This window comes from Limulus polyphemus, unplaced genomic scaffold (assembly GCF_000517525.1).
Source record: "Limulus polyphemus unplaced genomic scaffold, Limulus_polyphemus-2.1.2 Scaffold1154, whole genome shotgun sequence".
Lineage (NCBI taxonomy): Eukaryota > Metazoa > Arthropoda > Merostomata > Xiphosura > Limulidae > Limulus > Limulus polyphemus.
Window position 1 is genome coordinate 78,042 of NW_013666764.1, and position 22,166 is coordinate 100,207.

The 22,166-nt window shown below is 36.6% G+C and overlaps 1 protein-coding gene across 1 annotated transcript in view; it reads left to right on the plus strand.

The window, feature by feature from the left end:
* Positions 1-15,055: 15,055 nt before the first annotated feature.
* Positions 15,056-22,166, plus strand: part of LOC111086503 — a 9,452-nt gene continuing 2,341 nt past the window's right edge. Inside the window, exon 1 of the mRNA XM_022389631.1 lies at positions 15,056-15,168. The gene's annotated coding sequence lies outside the window, so the exon portion shown is untranslated. The remainder of the gene's footprint in view (positions 15,169-22,166) is intronic.

Below are 22,166 nucleotides of genomic sequence, written 5' to 3' on the forward strand. Positions count from 1 at the left end.
GCCCTCACGGCTGAAAGAGCGAGCATGTTTGGTGTGACGGGGATTCGAACCCGCAGATTGCGAGTCGAGCGCCCTAACCACCTGGCCATGCCGGGCCTTCAAACATTCATTAGTCCAAAATGTATAAGCTTAAGTAATAAAATATTCTATACTTTCTATTTTAAACGGCACCTTATATGATACATGGGCTAAACGATCAGATGAGAGACTCTTATAGTTCAGCCATAACCATCCATAATTTCGAGCTGCCGATTAAGGAGAGGGAACCAGTCAGCATCACCCTCCTCCTACGCTTCTTAACCGAATATTGGAATTGATTGTCGCTTTTATTACATGCCCAAAACATGGAGCATGTTGAGAGGCACATCACAGGCTCGAATTTTGGACATGCTGATTCGTCCGGTCCCCATAATGTATAATAAGAAAGTATTCATAACAAATAATTATCTATCTATCAAAGACGTGTATTGATTCTGTAAGTGTAAGTAATAAAAGCAACTTCGTGCAGCCGTTTCTCAAAATACGAGCGACTGGACAAAATCGGAAGGAATTAAGTAACAGAAGATTTTTTAGCCGCGGCATAACGGCTCTGAGTTTTTGCTACTGTTTTTTTCTTTTCAAGTACAAACTTTTAGCTCATAGCTCCGTCATCTCTTGACCGATTTGACATCTAATTACAATTTTGGACTTAGGAGGTCAAACCCTTTCGATCGATGTATTTAGCCACGCCCAAGGTCTTATATATTAATCAACTCTAATCCTGCCTAAAAGAATTTCAATTTGAGGATAGGTTGATAGTGATCCTGATGAGTAATAAAATTGAATCGGGTATACACGTGACCCACACTTGGTATTGCTGGCGTACAAAAATATAGCTAATAAAATGGGGAAAAAAAAGGTCTCATAGGTTAATTTACTCTTATCCTACCTAAAAGAATTTCAAGTGCCGCGGCTATTGAGGATGCCCTCTTATTTATTTTAAAACATACTTTAAAATCATTAGCTAGGTGTGATTTAGGCTTGCTTAACATAAAACAGCGCCTTATGGCTACCAAATTAGCAAGTAATTTTTAAAAATGTCACTTGAGATTAATAATAAATATAGTGTTTACTTCAGGAAAGAGTTATTCAATCTGATCTGTAGGGAAAAGTTCCCCCCTCTCCCGTGGGATCAGCGGTAAATCATTGGGCTTATAACGCTAAAATCGAGTTTCGATAACTGCTGTGAGCAGAGCACAGATAGTCCGTTGTGTAGCTTTATGCCTTGCGACAGCGAAAGAAAAACAAGGCTTGAGAAAGGAGGTTTGGGATAATCTAACATTAAATGATAACGAATTTAACTTAAAAATTATAATAATGGGATAATTTGATACCTTATTAAAGCATAAAAATTTGAAATGCTTCTGCTCGCGAATAAACGTGGAATCACGGAATCAGTTGGTACGTCAAGAAAACAAAATCACACCCCAACACAAAGTTGAAAAATACGTGCAATAAATTACCATTTAAAAAAAAAAAAGACTAACCAAAGAACAGATAGCTTGAAAATGTTAATTGCTATAGTAAATATTCATTTCGCTCAAACTGAAACTTTTTGACATATTATAAGTTGAAAATACTTTTAGCGTATGAAGAAGCTGTCTGAATGTTGTGCCTAATATCAACAAACAGAATATTTTATACAAATAGCTGTGTAAAATTAACGACATCAGAGTCTAATATTTTGAAAAGCTGATAACAAAAACTACAAAAATACGACAATTGAAATCTTGGTCAGTGTGAATTTGAATATACTTTTAAAGAAGTAAACCTGTGCCTTAAATTAAAATGAACCCTTAATAAACTCGAGTTCATTTACTTTATTATAGGTAGACAATGGTAGACTGAAAAATGTGACTCGACTGTTATCTAATGTGAAGCTTTAAGCCTTATTTAAAGAGATGAAAATATAGTTAAGTATTCTAACGAGTTTTATCGTTGCTAGTACTTGCGAAAATAGCGAAACGTTTTCCTCTTTTTGGGGCAACAATATTCACGATGTAATAACTACGGAAAAAAACTCATTTCTTTATAAGTTAATTGCCAAGCTAGAAACAAATATCGGTTGTTTTATCAGTTTTATTTTTTTTCTATTTATTCTGTTAGATCTAGTATATTCTATCTCATTACGTAACTTCATTTAGAGTTTCTATTCGTGAAATTAGCTCACTTGATACAAAATCACGTAACGAAGTAGACAGCAGTCTGGAATCATGCCACATTTGATTCAAGAATTCATCCACTAATGTTTGAATTAATGAGTTATACAAAAAGTATTTAACCTGCTACAATATAATAGGTTTACAGAAAGTACTGCTAGCTGTGCCTCGAGAACCAGAACTTCGGGATTAAAATATTTAGTTCATTCTGGTAAGTTCTTCAACATTTCGTTCTACAAAACTCGCGCCAAGAAGATATCTAGGAGAGTTCTTCTTCAGCAAAACACATTCAACAGATATTTCAGGTGTTTTGAAAAACATGATGAATATGATGCACCAATAGAAATTCAACAGATATTTCAGGTGTTTTGAAAATCATGATGTAACAATACAAATTCAATAGATATTTCAGGTGTTTTGAAAACCATGATGAATGTGATGTAACAATACAAATTCAATAGATATTTCAGGTGTTTTGAAAACCATGATGAACATGATGCAACAATACAAATTCAGCAAATAATTAAGGTGTTTTGAGAAACATCATGAGTATGAGAGAACAATGCAAATTGTTTTACTCAGACTAAAAAAATGTAATTTAAATTTTGCGATAACTACAAAGAAAATAAGAAACATAGCTATAATCAAAACTCTGTTTTTTTAAGGCAAAAGTTATTGACATTTTTACGGGCTACTTTTATTATTACTGATTCTCTCGAAATGCTTTTTAATATAGTATCTAGTTTGTGAAGTTTTGAAACTTGGTGAAACAAAGTCTTGTCGAGCCATCTAGTGATTCGAAATTTTAAATGTGAACATATGGACCTGTCGAAATATTTCCGGGGCTCTAGTCCCCGCGGAGAACACAGTGCAAATATCCCACTGTGTAGCTTTGTTTGTTTGTTGAATTTCGTGTAAAGCTACTCGAGGGGTATCTGCGCTAGCCCTCCCTAGCTTAAAAGTGATAGACTAGAGGGAAAACGACGGGAATCGAGCTCGCGATCCACAGATGGCTAGTCGAATGCCCCAATCAACAGGCTACGAATTATGTGGATTTAACACTAAAAATAAATCAACAACAACCAAACACTTTTATACTTAATACAATCAAGGTACTTACGATTTGATAATTATCAAATTAAATAAAATACACATGTGAGAAAGAAATTTAAAATTGATGTTCATGACAATCAGGTAGTAATTAGTTTGTTTGTGTGTAGTTAAACACAAAGCTACACAATCTGTGCTCTAGCCACCACGGGTATCGAAACCCGGTTTCGAGCGTTATAAATCCGCAGAGATATCGCTGTGCCACTGGGGGGGAGGGGGGCTCAGGCAGTAGTAGTAAACATATTTAAATCGCATTATGATGTTTGTAAGATAATACGAATTATTGTGGAAAACTTACAATCTAGTAGGAAAGTTCCACTTAACTTTTAATCGATCCGAAGGTCTAGTTTCTACATTTTTCAGGAGGACTATAATTAAATCATGCTTTAAAAGATAACAAAGTGCACTTAAAGCTTCTTTTTTTTTTCTTTCTCAATTATCTACTTAGAAAACTTCAAACAATATGCCATTAAGATGATATATTTCTAATGGTTTCTCCAGACTTTTATGCAGATGCATTAACTTTTTCTGAACTACATAACCGAAACAAGGCTACAAGCTCCTCGATGTTTTTAGCTCCAAAATCAATAACTTAGAAATTGTTGTGGATTTAAATTGTGTCAATCGATTTATTTTTACCAGATTTTTTTTTCTTAATCTCCACAGATGAAGCAACTTGCGAGCTAGATAATGGGGGGCCATATAGTCATATACAAAGTGTTACGTCTTTACTTAGAAGAGAGCAGATTCTAACAATAGCATTTCTATTTTCTGCTCGCAACAAAATTGATTTATTGCATTATTTCGTTGAAAAAAAAATCCCTTCCCTTTTTTTTCTTCCCAATTGTTTCTTCTCGTACAGCATCATATCTAAAGATTTGTTTGTTTCGTTATGTATAAGAGCATGCCCCCCCCCCAGTGCCACAGCGATATGTCTGCGGACTTATACTGCTAGAAACCGGGTTTAGATACCCGTGTTGGGCAAAGCACAGATAGCCCTTTGTGTAGCTCTGTGCTTAATAACAAACAACAACAACAACAAGTATAAGTGCATAGCATTTAGAATGGAATATCTGCGCTGTGCCCACTATAGGGACCGAACGCCGAATTTTAGCGTTACAATCTCTCAAGCCAGCTGTCCCACTGGAGAGCACCTAAGAAATCCCAGTCTTGATATAAAATAATATTTCATTAATATTACACTTAGCCAGAGCGAATCGGCGAGTCGAAGAGTTACAACTATATAAGTGTTGCAGAAGGTAGATAATTATTGATAAAAGTAACCCGAATAAATAAAGTACTTGTCAGCTGATACACTAAAAATCTTAAAAAAGAAGAGCAGTCCTGTGGTGGTCTATAGTTTATAACTCTCAAATTTGAGAATCGATCCCCAGGCGGACGCTGCGCACGTAACCTATTTCTCAGCTTTACTCTAGTAACGCCCCCCAGTGATACAGCGGTATGTCTGCGAAACTACAACGCTAGAAACCGGGTTTCGATACCCGCGGTGGGCAGAGCACAGATGACCCATTGTGTATCTTTGTGCTTAATTACAAACAAACAAACTCTAGTAACAAATAAGCGCGTTGAGTGATAATTCAAATATTATATCTAAAGAATTAATATCCGAACTAAACATCAACTGTTCATAATCTTTATTTTTATTTTAACTCTCAAACGGTACATTATTTTAAAACAACGATGGCCTGGTGGTTAGGGCGCTCGACTCGCAAGCTGCGAGTTGGAAACCCGTCACCGAACAGGCTCCTCCTTTCAGCTGTGAGAGCGTTATAAGGTGACGTTCAATCGTACTTTTCATTGGTAACAAAAATAGCCCAAGAGTTAGCGGTAGGTAGTGTTGACTAGCTACCTTCTCTCTAATTCAACACTTCTAAACTAGGGACGGCTAGCGCAGATAGGCCTCCGGTAGCTGTGCCCCCAAAATTTCAAAAACCAGACAATTTGAAACAATGTGCTTTCTTGAAAAGTTTATTTCTTTTATCTTTTAAAAATCAACATAATCCAAGTGACGTAGAAAGATGCTAATATGGATTATGCTTTGTAATATTTTGAAATATTTGGACATTATATAGTTGTCTCGCAAATTTGGTTTTTTTGTTTGTTTTTTTCTAGATGGGGATCTTAACTACTCATTGATCTCTGGAAATCGTTAATGACTTTTATCTGAATTAGCAATCAAATGGCTATATCTTTGTTTTATTATTATTCCAATAGCTTTCTGAGCACAGCCCCCCCCCCCAAGCGGCACAGCGGTTTGTCTGTGGACTTACAATGCTAGAAACCAGGTTTCGATACTCATGGTAGGAAGAGCACAGAAAGCCCATCATGTAGCTTTGTGCTTAACCACAAACAAACAAACTCTTTCGGAGCACGAATCTCGTTTTTGTTTCTACACATTACGAGCTTTCGTGTCTTTAGGTTTTCTTTCTCTTCTTTGGAGCACCTTTACTTTTAACTCTGCTTCCTATCACTTTATGCGATGAAGAAAAATATTTTTTGAATTGCACAAATAATAATGAACTTTCCTTGACACTGTCTTTATCCGTTGATAACACGCTGCTAATTTGCCTCTGGATTGAAGTCAAATTCCAAAGTTTGTTTGATCATTAAATTTCGCGCAAAGGTACTCAAGACCTATTTTATCTGCGCGAGCCGACCCTAATTTTGAAGTGGTAGGTGATAGACCATATGGAAGGCAATTAGCCAACACCACCCACCACCAACTCGGAAAACTCCAGTCGTATATTGAGATTTCACCTTCACACTTATAACGCATCCATGGCCCCAAAATGGGAGCACAATTTTGGGAAGGCGGTAACGGTCGCAAACCACGAAACGTCGGAACCATAACCCAACTTACCTACCACTGGGCCGCTCTCGGTCCAAATTACAACAGACCAGTGGTCCTATATTTTGTCCATTAGAACATGATTAGGTGATAATTGTTTGTTTGTTTTTCATTTCTCGCACTATCTGCACTAGCCGTCCCTAATTTAGCAGTGAAAGACAAGAGGGAAGACAGCTAGTCATCACAACCCACGGCTAACTCATGGACTACTCTTTTACCAACAAATGGTGGTATTGACCGTCACATTATAACGCCCCCACAGCTGACGTGGATTTGATTAAGCAATAAACCCATTAACTACTAATTCTGCCGAATTCCCTTTTAGTCTCACTAAAAGACAAAACATCACCAGTCTTTAAACATCATTAACAACTGAGAACTAGAGATTTTTTATCTGGTAACGAGTAAGACAGGTTTTGTTTTCGTTCATAAATTATTAGCAGTGATCTTAATAAATGATTGTTATTATTTTATCGACCCATTTTACATTTAGTTCAAATATGACATCGATGTTTCATATTGTTTTATATTATGTTTAATTAATTAATTAAACGCGGAGCTTAAAAGAACATAAATCACGAACGTTCGTCTAACAATCTTTCATGAATTCATTACAAAAATATTAGTGGTATGAGTTAATAATACAGATTTATATGGATCTTAAGATTGAGATTTCCTTTTGCAAAAGCCGCAAACTCACTTTGTGTGTTTGTATTTTGATACTGAAAATGAAAAAATAAATAAAAGTGGTACAGCAACATTTTACTTAGATATAATGGTACGCAATAATAAAAACTGCTATGATTGATGAATTATTCCTTTATCTAATAGTTCCATACCTCACACAAAGCTAGCACTTGCTTTTCCCCATCAGATCGTCTAGTAGAACACGAAATGTAATGAGATTGGTATTTCAGAAACTAAACAGATTGTACAGCTGTGATACAGTTCGTGTTTTGAAGATCTTACATGCTGGAGAAAATTGTGCGAAAACGACAGGCACACACGAACTACAGAGAAATGAAAATGATGACTGTACTACAATGGGTTTATATACAACTGAAAAACTGCTTGGGAATGACGAACTCCTTTAATACGACTCGTGCATTAATCCAAAACGAAGTTAGTAAATATTCTTTTATTAGCCCTCTTCTGCCTATTGTAACGAACACATACGAAAGCTTCAGTTCTCTAGTTGAATGCTCTTACTTCCAGGTAACAGTCTAAACAAATCAAGGCACTGTTGATGTTTTTTGTTCCTCAATTGAAAACGTTACTTCTAGGTAACGTACACATTTATAACCTATCAAAATATATTTCCGAAAAAAACGTATTTTTGTGCAGAATAACTATATTTAAGTAAGAAATTCAAAGAAATCATTTTTTTCCGACGCATTTTTATGTGTGTGTGTGTATAAAAGGGAGTAAAGAAGAAGTGTTAGTGCCTAATTTAAACATGTATATATTACAGTTTTAGTTTCAAAACAATAATAATGTCCTGGGCCTAACATGGTCTGGTATTAACCTTCGCTGAACATGCTCGCCTTTTCAGTTGTGGGGATGTTATAATGTAACGGCCAATCACACTTTTTCGTTAGTAAGGAAGTAGCCCAAGAATTAGCGACTCTCACTACTAAATCAGGGACGGCAGTTAGGAGAGGTATATCTGCCCCAGAATATCCAATGGTTAATCAACATCTAAGGTGCCCCAAAGGTCGTAAGTGTCCTTAAGACTCAAAAACAATTTTCCTGGTCTTCACGTATTTTCTTAATTCTTAAATGAAAAATTAAAATATAACTAATAGTATCTCTCACTTTCTTCTCTTAGTTCTATGAGCAGTGTGTGTTACGGCATTATTAATGCCTTTATAACACTGTACTGCTCTACTTGTAGTGGATTGTGCTAGACATGTGTCTTTATAACACTGTCTACTGTTCTACTTCTGCTGTCTTGTACTGGACAGATATCTTTAATGTCTTTATAACACTGTACTACTCTATTTCCACTGTCTTGTACAGGACATGTGTATTTAATGTCTTTATAACACTGTATACTGTTCTATTTCTATTGTCTTGTACTGGACAGGTATCTTTAATGTCTTTATAACACTGTACTGCTCTACTTTCACTGTCTTGTACTGGACACGTGTCTTTAATGTCTTTATAACACTGTACTGCTGAATTTCCACTGTCTTGTACAGGACATGTGTATTTAATGTCTTTATAACACTGTATACTGTTCTATTTCTATTGTCTTGTACTGGACAGGTATCTTTAATGTCTTTATAACACTGTACTGCTCTACTTTCACTGTCTTGTACTGGACAGGTATCTTTAATGTCTTTATAACACTGTACTGTTCTACTTTCACTGTCTTGTACTGGACAGGTGTCTTTAATGTCTTTATAACACTGTACTGCTCTATTTCCACTGTCTTGTACTTACACGGAATTGAGCTTAAAACCGCAAGCATTCTTAACTGTTTAGTAAATATTTATCATGTTGTACTTATGAACAAAAAATTTAAACAATACATTTTTATATATCTCGTATTTTTTGTCTTTCAGCCACACCGATGTATAATATTACTGAACAATGGTTTTATTGTATCATTGTTCTCTCGGGTAACTCCAACTATCTCTGAACATATGAAGTCTGTATAAGTTATTTCTATGTGATTAGTTATTTAATTTCATTACTATTTTTTTATTAATTCATTGTCCCCCTAGTGGACTAGCGTTTAGTTTATGAACTTAAAAGGCTAAAATCCGAGATACGACTCCACCTTGATGGACTTATAGTATATTGTGTAGGTTTGCGCTAAAACAAACAAACAAACAAAAAATCTTAAATTATTCATAAATAATAAATCTGATCATTTCTAAAATTCTAATTCACAAACGGTCGTTTTTTAAGATCATTCAACGAAATCTTTACAAGTTTTATGCTTAAACTGAATTGCCTAACATACCGTTCTCAATTAGTTGTCCTCTAGTTATTCTGTCACTAATTCATTGTCTAATCAAAGAATGTTCATTCATTTTTATAAACGTAAATATAATCACGATCTATATCTCCAGAATGTAACTTTATTAGCTCAATATTTCGCTATCAAAGCTTCATTAGTAGCTATCGATATCCTACAAGTTCACTAATCCAGTTGAATCTATGTTCGATTTATTGATGGCGGTGTTCTAACTTAGATTCAACTGGATTAGGGAACTTGTAGAATATCGATAGCTCCTAACGAAGCTGTAATAGCGAAATATTAAGCTAATAAAGATACATTCTGGAGATATAGGTCGTGATCCTATTTACGTTTATAAAAATGTCTCATAATGAACCCCAGTTTGCGTTAACTAAAGTTAAGAATATTAATTCCTTTTTGTTTTTCTTTTTGGTTTAATAATATACTCTGTTATTCATCAAACTCAAGCTTCTTGTATCTGAGCTCATTGCTGAGTCATTCAGATCCAAGACAGGGATATATAACCCTTGGACTCTAAAACCGTTTTAATATGACTTACTCAACCAAAGTGTAAATATATATATATATGTATATTTACTAACTTAACAGAGAAAAATGAATCACCAGAAAAATTCTATATTTCGTTATTTTTTCCTGTCTATGTGACGTTTCAGTTGCCAAGACGGAATCGTTATTTATCTTCTCGTCTAACGTTGAAGTATCTCTTATAATTACTTTGTTACTTTTGACATGAGTAATTATAGTCTGGGATAATCTGTCGATAAACAAAGTTTCTAAGTACAAAGCACAAGGTAATATATATTCATTGTTGTACGTGAACATTAAAAAATAATAACATTTCACAATAAATTCCTACACCGTGTCACCACTTACTCAATTTTTAACGAGGATAATTAAGCGACAACGTTGCAGCCGGCTTTCTTATAACGTCAATGAGTCCTATCTGTAAAAGTATCTGATAAGAGTGGCTTAAGGGTATAATGTTCTGTATGCGTGTGTCGGCAGTAACATCCTTGAGATTCTTGTATACGTGCTCATTAGAACAGAATGCACGTAGTTTGGAGTTTAGTTTTGTTTAAACTAAAGCTTCAGATTTTCTCCAAAAGTCTTTTTCTTTCTAGTGCTCAAGTTTATGTATAGTTTGGAAACTGTGTACAAGATCAATCTTCAACAAGAGGCCGACTTTTGTCTGTGTTCATCACTTGAACTGATGTCTTCATTGAGTTTCTGCTCAAGCGGAAGCTTCTTTCTTTTATACATCCAAATGACACGACAGTATTTTCTAGGTTGTTTCAGGTATTAACTCCCCCCTCCCTATAAAAAGGAAGGTTTTTTTTTGCAAGCTCTTGTAGAACTGGCCAAAACTGGCATTTTCACCACGATTTCTAGATTTACGCTGAGGTTGGACCAGGCTGTGGCTCAGTTGTCTCTCTGGTTGTTGCAGTAGCTTGGGTATCACATCACATCACAGTTTCTAGCTATGCTTAAACATTAAGTTTAAATAAACCAAGGTTTGATATGACATGGAGAGGTGGTGGCGCCGAATATTGATCGGGGTAAAAAAAAAAATCATGTTTTAAATAAGTACACCATAGAGATGTGAGGCGCCACTGGCGGTTGTTTTCTTGCTTTTCGATTTTATCTGCTTGAAGACGGTTGTTGGATTTAGTTGATTCGATAACCGATCTCACGATCTTCTTATAAGCTGGAACAATGAAGACCTAGTTTATTAGAGTAAAAATTGTCTTTTTCTTATCCGCGGATCTTAAATCGCTTCTATTTTTCTGGTTCGAATTTGACGTTAATTTTGTTGTTTTTTAAGACAAGACAAAAGTTTCAGCTCATCAGCGTTTTGTTACAATAATCAGCTACTCCATTTTATCTAGTCACGAATGTTTTGTTTTTCATTCATAAGTCTATAAAAGAAGAAAACTCGTCTTTCCAAGCACATTTTTGATAACGTAACAAATCATGTATCTCTGATTATTTACAAAAAGGAGAGTTGTTGTTTGTTTTTTTTTTTAGCTTTCCAGGTGAATCTTATAATTACGAAACATTTCGGTTTCGTAATAAGAGTTATAATCACGTAGAGTTTCGTTATGCGTAATGCGAGCACAAACGCTTTCGCATATCACGTAATATGAAATATTTTTATTGTTTGTTTGTAATTCAGTACAAAGCTACACAATGGGTTATCTGTGCTCTGCCCACCACGGGTATCAAAACCCGGATTCTAGCATTGTAAGTCCGCAGACATACTGCTGTGCCAATATGAGCTATATTTTTATTACTTTAAAGAAAATTACCAACTGCGTACATTATCACTGACATCAAATGTTGCTGTTTTTATTTCTTAATTAGGAGCGTTTCCTTTTACGTTAGCTTAACGACAGACAGTTTGTTTTTGAATTTCGCGCAAAACTACACGAGGGCTATCTGCGCTAGCCATTCCTAACTTAGTAGTGATAGACAGCTAGTCAACACCACCCTCCGCAAACTCTTGGGCTACTCTTTTTACCAACGTATTGACCGTCGTCGCATTATAACGCCCCCCAAGGGCGAGCGTGTTTGGTGTGACAAGGATTCGAACCTAATTTAATAAAGTACAGTAAATTTATACGCTCCTAATACGACTGGTTTATGCTTTTATAGCTTCTACTCACGTTTTACGATTGGATACTTGTAGGTTGATATTTAAGACACATGTCAATTCTGCTAGAAACAAACTGAAATGAAAACATATACAAAACTTTGACGGTCTTACTTATACGGGACCCGGCATGGCCAGGTGGTTAAGGCGCTCGACTCGCAATCTGAGGGTCACGGGTTCGAATCCCCGTCCCACCAAACATGCTCGCCCTTTCAGCCGTGGGGGCGTTATAATGTGACGGTCAATCCCACTATTCGGTGGTAAAAAGATTAGCCCAAGAGTTGGCGGTGGGTGGTGATGACTAGCTGCCTTCCCTCTAGTCTTACACTGCTAAATTAGGGACGGCTAGCGCAGATAGCCCTCGTGTAGCTTTGCGCGAAATCCAAAAAACAAACAAACAAACCTACTTATACGGACATTTCTACTATTTTCACGTTGGTATAGGAAGTTCATTTCATTAGAAAACACTGCGAATTTCACTTATTGCGCTATTGAATAAACAAACAAGAACAATGCGTTTTTTTTTTCCTGGAGATAAAATTCAGTAACAATTAGTAACATTTACCAATAAACTAAAACAAACATTATTTTTTTACAGAATATTGGCTGTTTTTTCCCAGTTAGGTTCCAACCACGGTCGTATTACGTTATCAACTCAATCGTTTTATTCACACTATAATTAGATTGTTCTATTTTGAATTTTGCGCACAGCTACACGAGGGTTATCTGCGCTAGCCGTCCCTAATTTAGCAGTGATAGGCTAGAGGTAAGGCAGCCAGTAAGCACCACGCACCGCAAACTATTGGGCTACTCTTTTACCAACGAATAACGGGATTGACCGTCACATTATAACGCCCGCACGACTGAAAGGGGCGAGCATGTTTGGTGGGACGGGGATTCGAACCCGCGACCCTCAGATTGCGAGTCGAGTGCTTTGACCTACAGTCCCTCTAATTAGAGATATTTATTTTAGTAGAAGATATTTCCTGTTCCACGCTTTTTTTGACAACCTTTATCATAAAACTGAGCGACTGGAAACGAAAATTAGAAATTATCCGCAGTCCATTATTCTCCAACAGTGAGATGTATCGGGACTACCAAAACTTTTTGTGAAAGTTATTGAAGTTTAAAAAATGAGCATGTCCCATCTCACGTGTTTAACAACAGCGAACCCCCCCCCCCGCCAGTGGCACAGCGGTATGTCTGCGGACTTACAACGCTAGAATCCGGGTTTCGATACCCGTGGTGGGCAGAGCACAGGTAGCCCATTGTGTAGCTTTGTGCTTAATTTCAAACAAACACACAAAGTTTCAAAAAGGTGGTAAACAGGGGTAAATAGATAATATGAATATCAGATACGATAAAAAGGTAGCTGCATTATCCGTGATAGTAGTGTTGTCTTTACAGAAAGCTCAGACACTATCGTATCTTATTATTTTCTTCTTAGATATCAAAGTATTAGCCATAATTTAATGTTGCCCTTTTAACGCTAAGTCATAGAAAAATTTCTGTTCGACTTATCACATCACCGAAAGAGAACGTTTGTTTGTTTGTTTCCTTGTATTTTTAAGCACAAAGCTACACAATGGGCCACCTGTGCTGTGCCAAACATGGGTATCGAAACCGGTTTCTAGCGTTGTTAGTCCATAGACATGCCGCCGGGCCACTGGGGGCTATAAGAGAACGTAATAAACAATCCAGTTCGTTGAAAAGGCCTAACAGTATCATATAAGACTTATTCCTAACACTATTATATAAGACTTAAGCCTAACATTATCATATAAGACTTAAGCCTAACACTATCATATAAGACTTATTCCTAACACTATTATATAAGACTTAAGCCTAACATTATCATATAAGACTTAAGCCTAACACTATCATATAAGACTTAAATTGAAGTCTTCATTACGTATTTTTGCTCTACTGAACTGCATAAATTGAAAGAAGTTTTTAGCTTTTTTAAATTCAAATTACATTTTGGAACATTAGCGAATTACTGAAACAATAATGAATAAGGAGGTATATTCAAAAAATATACATACAAATTTCTGCAAGATAAAAACAAAGAATACTGCCTCGAATATTTCTGTATTATACTAGTACATATTTTTATTCATTTCCTTTCCTAGTTTAATGTGGTCACTTTTCTTCTTTAATTTCTTTTTCTTCTCTGTTTCTGACATTTAGTCAGAAACTTTTCCTTCACTTCTAAATATGGCAACAGTGAAAAGTCTACGGACTTAAAATGCCAAATCCGGGGTTCGATTCCCCCGCGGTGGACGTAGCAGATAGTCCAATTTGGCTTTGCTCTAAAACAGACAAGCAAACGACCTCGAAAAATAATTCAGTTAGAAAATAAGAAGCTTTTCACTTGACAAACTTTGAAAACCTTCTCGTTGCCGAAGTATACCCTAAATTTAGAAACAAAATAAAACCGTAAAGAATTATAACGCGTGACTTTTGAAAGCATAAGCAATACTGAAAACCAGCTGGAAACAGCTATATTGTGGAAACTCAGTAATGATGTTTCACGGTTCACGTGATTTGATCAGAGTAACTGGATCTAGGAGACACATACACATAAAAAAATAACTAGTGCTGCTGAACAAACTAATAATGTAACGAGTTTCGTTAAAAAATGCGTGATTTCCTGTACCTTTTTGTGAACCCCATACGTGAAACCGTCAGTTTTGTTAAAATGAAATAAGCGGAAGTTACGTCACAAATTAGGTACCGGTTTGAAACTTGTAGAGCACAACTTTAAAAAATTTGTGACTCTTCGAGCGTTGATAATTTCGAGGCGGGGGATCCGTAACTATTTCTGATGACTAAACGGAAATGACATCACTTCGAGAGTCCACCGTACTTTTAGTGTCAACTCAACCGTTACACTTCCCATAGGGGAAGAAATACCTTCAAGACAGGGGACGATATATTTACCCAGCTTTACTGTTGCCAGTAGCGTAAAAACTAACAGCTGTTGTATACGTGGGGGATCAAACCTTAGGGGACCACCAGCCACGGGAGGTACTAGAACTGTGGAGTGTGTAGCATTAGTGACGTAGCAGAAGTATTGACGGCCATAGCGAAGAGATCTACATACGAAAGAGAAGGGAAAAAGTCATTTTTCCAATTCACGTCAGTTGTACTGTTCCTGTATTTAGTGCGCGTTATAAAACTTAAGTAAAATAAATACCCTTAGTACATCACATTTATGTCTGTGTAGCACTTATCTTGTATATTGAAAATGAAGACTGCTCCGTCGTTAGAATCGTCCAATGTGACTTACTGAGACAATGTGTAAAGTGGAAATCATGCACTGGGTTTTTGTCTTATCGTTCTTGTACAGGTAAGATTCAACCCTTGAAACTATTAATACAGAATTATAAACTTAGAATAATAGAACGTCAGTATATATTGTGTGTTAATCGTTATCTAACGTTGTTACATACTCAGCGAAACAATACCGCCAAATTTATATGAAGGCTAAGATTGTGTGTTAATCTTTATCTATTGTTGTTACATACTCAGCGAAACAATACCGCCAAATTTATATGAAGGCTAAGATTGTGTGTTAATCTTTATGTTCTATACTGAATAACTGTGAATTTATTTGAATGCCTAAATTATTCCTTCGTCTTTATGTTTTATGCTCATTAGAATCACATATTGAAAATAGATCTGAAAGCCCAAATTACGCCTTCATCTTTGTACACAATATTCAGTAGAAACACAGATTGTAAGTTTATCTAAAAGCCCAAATTACGCCTTCATCTTTGTACACAATATTCAGTAGAAACACAGATTGTAAGTTTATCTGAAAGTCTTAATTATGTTTTTATCTTTATATTTTATAATCTGTATAATAATAAACGGTCATTTTACATGAAAGTCCAGTCATATGTTCATCTTTATATTATCACCTACTGGACAATTGTTTGAGATATTTCAATGCATCAGCTATGGCTGCTGGGCCTCATTTAATGGTTTTATATTTAATAGTTTATAGCTGTGATGAAATGTTCATAAAAGAGTAGCTCAAATGTAAACCGAAAAGTCGTCTTACAAGATTTTTACCATTGAATCATTAGGTTTGTTGAATTTCGCGCAAAGTTACTGCAGGACTAACTGCTCTAGCCATCTTCAATTTAGATGTAATAGACTAGAAAAAAGGCAGCGTGTTAACATCACCCGCTGCCAATTCTTGAGATACTATTCATCAACAAAAGTGGGATTTATCGTCACCTTATAACGCCCCCACGACTGAAAGAGGCAAGCATGTTCGATGGCGGAGTTCGATCCCGCGACTCGCAGGTTGCGTATCAAGCGCCCTAATCACCAGGCCATACTAGTCTTCAATCATTACTATCTTACCTATATATATTATTAGTTTCATAAATGATAACGTAAAATGATCAAGATTTTATTTATTGTAAAAAAAGTATTTCAAGAACCACCAAAGCGTTTTCACCTCAGATTATCGACTTGTTTACATACAGTTCACTACCGTCGGGTTCCACGTAATGAATCATAGAGTAAGTTTAAGTGGGTTCCACGTAATGAATCATAGAGTAAGTTTAAGTGTAATGAATCATAGAGTAAGTTTAAGTGGGTAATGAATCATAGAGTAAGTTTAAGTGGGTTCCACGTAATGAATCATAGAGTAAGTTTAAGTGTAATGAATCATAGAGTAAGTTTAAGTGAGTTCCACGTAATGAATCATAGAGTAAGTTTAAGTGAGTTCCACGTAATGAATCATAGAGTAAGTTTAAGTGGGTTCCACGTAATGAATCATAGAGTAAGTTTAAGTGGGTTCCACGTAATGAATCATAGAGTAAGTTTAAGTGGGTTCCACGTAATGAATCATAGAGTTAGTTTAAGTGGGTTCCACGTAATGAATCATAGAGTAAGTTTAAGTGGGTTCCACGTAATGAATCATAGAGTAAGTTTAAGTGGGTTCCACGTAATGAATCATAGAGTAAGTTTAAGTTTCTCTCTGTCATAAACCTCGGTATAAAAAAAGTAAACGAAAAACAGTCAGGGTTTGTTTGTTAGTAATTAAGCACAAAACTACAAAATGGGCTATCTGTGCTCTGCCCACCACGGCTATCGAAACTCGGAGTCTAGCGTTGTAAGTCCGCAGACATACCGCTGTGCCACTGGGGGGCAACAATCAGGGAAATCAATCGTTTTCCATGTAAAATACATAGATAACTTCGGCGGTAATTAGTGAGATTATATTCAGAATTGGCGACTTGCTTACATTTTTTGTGTGACTCATACGATATTGGGAATCCTGTGTGTGACTCATACGATATCAAGGATCCTGTGTGTGACTCATACGATGTCAGGAATCCTGTAACCAGAAAAGTCATTGAGCCACATGCATAAAAGCATGTTTAAAAAAAAACAGGTACAGACCCATATCGATAAATCTACTATTTGTTTGTTTTCGGATGATCAATTTAATTTTAAGCTGATGCACTAGAGGGAAAGCAGCTAGTCAGCAGCACCTACCGCCACCTCTTTGGCTACTCTTCTCTGACCTAATAATGCACTGGGCCACACCCGGCTTACCTGTAGGATTTATTGCAGTTAAGAAAAATTTCATCATTAAAATGGCAGCTGGAAACGTTTTGTAAAATTCCTAAAATATTTCAGTACAAACTTATGTTTGTTTGTCTGTTTGTAGTTAAGCACAAAGCTACACAATGCGTTATCGGTGCTCTTCCCACCACGGGTATCGAAACCCGGTTTCTAACGTTGTAAGTCCGCAGACATACCGTTAGGCCAAACTTTTGATATCTCTATAAAAAGAACCGTTTTAAAAAAAATTTTAATGTGTTGTAACTTATAACGTGTAATGCATATTAAAATAGCCTTTGAGGAGTCCAATACGTAAATCATTCTCCATTGAATACAATCATTTCAAAGTCCAAAAAATGAGGTCATCAAACTCTTGATTTATCGTTGGAATACGTGTCTTCTAAGGATTGCCTTTCTTACCCAATACGTTTTTCCATTGATATTATTGATTTCAATAACTTAACTATGCACGAAAACTCCCAAGTAAAGAATAAATTTTCCCGCTTTAACACAAACGTGATATAACGTAGAAGTTTCGATTTTTTTTCATTTATTAGCCCCCCCCCCCCAGTGGCACAGCGGTATGTCTGCGGACTTACAACGCTAGAATCCGGGTTTCGATACTCGTGGTGGGCAGAGCACAGATAGCCCATTGTGTAGCTTTGTGCTTAATAATAAACAAACATTTTATTTATATAGATCACTCCTGTTTTACAGCCCAGTTTTTAAGGTCTCAATTATTGGGTTTCCTTCGGGATCTAAAAATTCTTCTTTTCTGTAATTATGAAACCTTCCCTCGGACTTACAGACCACCAGTGATTTACGGCATACAGATTGGAAACCTCTGTACTAGAGAGAAAGCAAACAGACCACAAAATTCACTGTCGAGACTCTTGTGCCGCTCTAATCGAATATTGAGTTTTGTTCGTCAATCTTATAGGGCATCCATGGCTCAAAAGTACATTACACGTTTTTGCATCAACGAGACGCGAACCATGGATCCTAAAATTCACGGTCCTGCTCGCTAACCACAAGGCCACGACGCTCTTTCCATTTTAAAAGGGTGTTAATATTTGTCTATTTGTAAGTTATCTTCTGTACAAGACCTGACATAGCCTGGTGGTTAGGGCCTTCGACTCGCAATCTTAGGGCCGCGGATTCGAATACCAGTCACTGAATATGCTCGCTCTTTCAGCCGTGAGGATGTTTTAATGTGACGGTCAGTCCCACTATTCATTAGTAAAAAGAGTAACCCAAGAGTTTGTGGTGGATGGTGTTGACTAGCTCTCTAATCTTCCCTCTAGTCTATCACTGCTAAATTAGGGGTGGCTAGCGCAGATAGCCTACGAGTAGCTTTGCGCGAAAATCCGAACAAACTAAACCAAATATTCTGTAAAATTAAAATAAGGATATCCCGAAAAGATTTTTTATCAACAACAACATAGTATTTGTTCAATTTTTTATTTTTCTTCACAGTAAGATTAATGTGACGATCAGGTGCTATTTGTGAGGAGTCGTTGGTACCTTTAAAAACTTGTAATTAATTTCTTTATTAAAAAAAACAAAAACATAAAGACACCTTAATGTTTCTTGGCATGGCAAAACAGTTCAGCGTGCTGAGTTGCAAATTGAAAGGTCCAAGATCCGAGCCGCGATGCCGTTGAATATATTCTGCATTTGTGGTCACATTATAAGAGTAACTGTCAACGCCGTTATTCGTTTCCTGATAGCAGGGAGCACTACTGAATACTTGCCTTTCAAGTTGAAAAGCCCCCCCCCCCCGTGGCACAGCGGTATGTCAGCGTACTTACAACGCTAGAATCAAGGTTTCGATACCCGTGGTGTGCAGAGCACATATAGCCCATTATGTAGCTTTGTGCTTAATTACAAATAAACAATCAAGTTGAAAATGCCATATACTTGTATATATATACGAGGTTCAAAGGGCTACCAAGGTTTAACCTCTAGCGTTATGATAACATCAGTCAGTGGCCCGGCTAAATTAGGGACGGCTAGCGCAGATAGCCCTCGTGTACAAAAATAAACAAGCATCAGTCAAGTCAAGTTTAAACATTACAAATCAGTAGTTTCATCTCTCTCATATTAATCCTGTAGTCATTATTTATCTTCTACACCCCCTTCTCTCGTAGCAATGACCCAAACCAACTTTTTTCTCGCTTCAACTAGTGTGAAACGTGTAAATAAAATATAAAATACGTGAACTTGTTAGCTTTCTCAGAGCAATCTCAATATTTTTCGGTTCAAAGGATTAAGTATCTGCTCAGTTCGTTGCTCAGCTACATAAATAAAATAAGCTTTGGTTGCCATTGCACTTGGGTAATCTTATGAAGTTTATGTAGTTTGTATAGCTTGTGTTGTTTTTCCAAACAAAACTTTTTTATCTTCTGTTTGCTTAAACAGGCAAAACAAAATAATTTACTTTTGTGTTTGTTTGTTTTTTAATTTCGCGCAAAGCTACACGAGGGCTATCTGCGCTAGCCGTCCCTAATTTAGCAGTGCAAGACTAGAGGGAATACTAGAGGGCTGGGCTAGTCATCACCATCCACCGCCAACTACTGGGCTACTCTTTTACCAACGAATAGTGAGATTGACCGTCAAAATTATAACGCCCCCACGGCTGAAGGGGTGAGCATGTTTGGTGGAACGGGGATTCGAACCCGAGACCCACAGATTGCGAGTCGAGTGCCCTAACCACCATGCCGGGCCTTACTTTTATGACTATCCCATGTTATTCATCGGTTAAGTTCGACCTCTAAACTTCACATTTCGGGCCTTACTTTTATGACTATCCCATGTTATTCATCGGTTAAGTTCGACCTCTAAACTTCACATTTCATTATTCTAGGATGCCCTGGTCATTTTTCATAGTCTCAACTAATCTATATTACATGCTTCTTACTAACCTTTGTATATTACAGATTATGGAAAGGTCCGGGTAATATTGAAAGTTGACATATGACAACATAAGCATATTAAATGCTTTCTCAAAATTTCAAGAGCTCGAGATTTTTGATAAAATAGATTCGCAAGGCGGATTTCGGAAGAAAAAAACAAAACCATTACCAAACAATTTAAGAGGCTAGATAGTGCTGCGTAAAATGTAAACATTTTAAATGAATTTGAATCCCATAATTTGTGGTGTTAGGGAATGCTGATGTGACTGTCGTATGGTTACACCTCCCTGGCTTCGCTTTTGCTTATTATTGAGCGTTCTTATGGTCATAATCTCAATATTAATTATCTTCAATATGTTTGAATTTTGTTATTTCATAGGACAAGAACCCCCTCCCCCAATCCTAATACGTAATAGGTTGGAAATAGAGAAGAATAAAGACTCCTGGCTCTTAGTTAACTTAACCTAGCGTGTATTTTCTCAGTGCACGAGAATGTTCCAGAAACACAGTTCTTATTTGTACACAGAACTTAAGAAATGTATATAGCGTGTACGTGTGTTATCTTTGTTAGGTTTATTTAATTGTTTATTACGTTATGTAGCGTGCCTTGATCGTTGTTGATGGCTTTAAAGCTTTGACTTTTTTCAGTGTTAGATTTTGTACGGGACAACTAACATTATTGTTTTTGGGATAATAAATAGCATTTCGTTGATTAAATAGAGAATAAGTGTTTCTTACTTTTTGATTGATGGATAAACATCCACGCTAGCTTATCGAAAGACCTCTCCAAACCACAGCTGGGGAATAAGGCTAGTTACGCAATCTAAAATGAATCATTCCCTGTTTGTTTGCTTTTTTTTAGACATCGTTGTTTTCTGGTTCTGTATTTTCTCCTCTCTCAAATTATTCGGTATCTTAGTGGTAATGCTTAGGACTTATAACGGGATTCAATACCCGCGGTTGGCAGGATACAGATAATTCATTGTGTAGATTTGATTTTAACAACAAACAAACTCTCCATCAACGGCCAGACGTAGCTTAGTGGTTATCTGCAAGGACTGTAAATCCAATGATACAACAGTTCGCAGCTATTTGCTAGGACTGTAAATCCAATGATACCACAGTTCGCAGCTGTTTGCTAGGACTGTAAATCCAATGATACCACAGTTCGCAGCTATTTGCTAGGACTGTAAATCCAAGTAATACCACAGTTCGCAGCTATTTGCTAGGACTGTAAATCCAATGATACCACAGTTCGCAGCTATTTGCTAGGACTGTAAATCCAATGATACCACAGTTCGCAGCTATTTGCTAGGACTGTAAATCCAATGATACCACAGTTCGCAGCTATTTGCTAGGACTGTAACTCCAATGATACCACAGTTCGCAGCCTGTTCTCTTGTTGCAGACAAAACTCACTCAAAACAACGGAAGAAGTGGATATTGGATACAAGTTCATTTTCTTTTCACGCTTCATGGGTTAACAACACAGAACTAGTTTTAAAGTCAATTCAGTCAGCGTGTTCAACAGATGGTCTTAGTTTTCTGTAGACTTATTCTGCCGTTTTTCTTGATTTAACATAACGTTTTTGGGCTCCATACTGAGTCGTGGAAATCGAGCAAAACGGCAGAAGCCTATACCTTAAAATCACTAATTACTTGATACAATTAACATACCTCGTAATTTAGATACTCACTAAAGCCTGTTTGTGTGTTTAAACGCAAAGCTATCTACGCTCTATTCACCACGTGGAATCGAATCCCAGATTTCAGCGTTTTAAGTCCATAAACTTACTGTTGACACACTAGGGTGCCCGGCATGGCCAGGTGGATAAGGCGCTCGACT